A 1,966-nucleotide genomic window follows, 5' to 3' on the forward strand; every position below is an offset into this window, starting at 1 on the left:
GTAAAATATTCTAAAATATAAACAAGTGATTCTGATTGTGTTTAGGCCAGCAGAGAAGGCTTTGCTGGCCCTGACGGCACACCACTATTTAAATTAATATATATACGGTAGGCCAGATATTTTTTTGGCTTGTTGTGGGAAACGTTGGTTATTTTTGCACACTTTTTGCTGAGTGCGCTTGGAGACCTTTCTGCCTTTTATCCGCAGCTTCTCATCGTGCTTTGTCCAGTGCTTCCTACTTCTCTCCAACTCTGCTCCAACCAGCTCAAATGGCAATATTTATAACTTTGATCGAAAGGGGAGGGGCTGGTTGGAGCTGGTGAGATTAACAAAGACCACTCCACTTTGCTGAAACATGAGAATGTTTAAAAAGTACATATTTTTAATGCAGAACAAATGTTCTGTGTATTTGTATCAGAAGTGACCCACTTATTTAAGGTTGAACAGCCTAAGTGGTTTGTTGTACAGTTCTGTAAAGTGTTTTTTATGTTTGTTAGGATGGGACCGTGAAGCTGTGGGATTACAAATCTGGCTGTTGTCTGCAGAGCTGGGACCTCAGGCTGTTTGATGAAAACCCAAGTTCTGATCCTGACAAAGAGAAGGTGTGGAAAACTACCATCAGTGAATTTTTGTCATTTTGAGCTAATTGTACTGGCACTTGCATGTAAAACAGGAAAAACTGTGTTTTCATTCATAAGACAGTCCATAGAAAATACCATCAGACTTGTGGCTCCACATTGGATTGTTTTTATTAAGACCACTTCCACCAAAGAAATATTGAGTGGTATTGGTCCACTGCTTTAAGGTTGAACAATAATCTACTCTTGATTATAAAATGGTTTGATAGGCTAGTTGTCATCAACAGTAAGTTCTTCACATCATAGATGATAGCTACACTTTCATGTTCTTCATGTTCTCTAACTGAACTGTTAGTCCATTTAGGCTACGACAATGTCATTATCATTGAAACTGACCTTTTACCTCACCACAGTCAGTTCAGCTATGTTTATCTCATTTTATGATCTGGTTAGCAGTATCAAACTGTTCCTTTTGGTCTAAACCTTTACAATAAAAGGTGTCCTTCCTGTAGAATGATTTTATTTTTTTGTCCTTTCCAGAACATGGCTGTGTGTCGACTCACGAGCTCCTATGATGGTTGTCATGTAGCTGTGTTGTGTGAAAGGTAGGTCCAAAAGTTCTGGTATGGCTGTGTTTGAATACCTGGAAGAGTCTGTTTGGGGTGGGTCTTATCCTTTCCTGTTGCTGGATGTCAAAAAAAAATCTGCTTTGAGCAGAAATTAAAATAATAAGACTAGCTGGGGCAGGTTGTGCTCTCGCTGCTTCATTTAAGTTTTTTCCATTTTGAGTCTATTGTATTTTTTCCAATTTAAGATACCTTTGGTCTGCAGAAAATTTTTAGTACAGTGTAATTATTGCCTGCTGGTACAAAAACTCTTTTGAGTTTAAGTTACATTACCTTCCTAACAATCATTTAATGATGTAGAAATTCTATTAGAAGCCTAAAAATTCAAATCAAACCAATTGGAAAATCTRGTTTTTGACAGTTGTTATGGCTTTAAATGATTATTGTCTTTTTTGGCATTTATTATGTTATTATCTGCCACTACAGGACACAAATCCAGTGGGGTATAGGGAGTCTGGAAAATCTGTGGCCAAAGTGAAATAAAACAGAGGGAATATTTCTATACCGGGGCTTGTGATTCTTGTATGTTAAGCCCATGAGCCAATCAGATTCCAGGAAGCACTACAGTTTGGGTATGAACAGAACAAATCAGCTGAAGAGAGGTTTTAGGAGCTGTTCTTGAACACCTGATCTTGTATTTTTTTATTGAAATTAAATGTTTTTGATGGCATATCTGAACCCCAACAGAAAAATGGGCCTCATGCAAGAACCGTTCGTACGCACAGATTTGTTCTTAAATTGTGCGTACGAGGGATTTAGGAG

General features: G+C 37.9%; 1 long non-coding RNA gene across 1 annotated transcript; it reads left to right on the plus strand.

Moving 5' to 3' along the window:
- Nucleotides 1-85: 85 nt before the first annotated feature.
- On the plus strand, nt 86-1,177 carry LOC106511240 (uncharacterized). Its single transcript, XR_001309494.1, has 2 exons — nt 86-602; nt 1,119-1,177. It is a non-coding gene; the product is annotated as an uncharacterized LOC106511240 (long non-coding RNA).
- The last annotated feature ends 789 nt before the right edge of the window (nt 1,178-1,966 follow it).

Source organism: Austrofundulus limnaeus, unplaced genomic scaffold (assembly GCF_001266775.1).
Source record: "Austrofundulus limnaeus strain Quisiro unplaced genomic scaffold, Austrofundulus_limnaeus-1.0 Scaffold2614, whole genome shotgun sequence".
Lineage (NCBI taxonomy): Eukaryota > Metazoa > Chordata > Actinopteri > Cyprinodontiformes > Rivulidae > Austrofundulus > Austrofundulus limnaeus.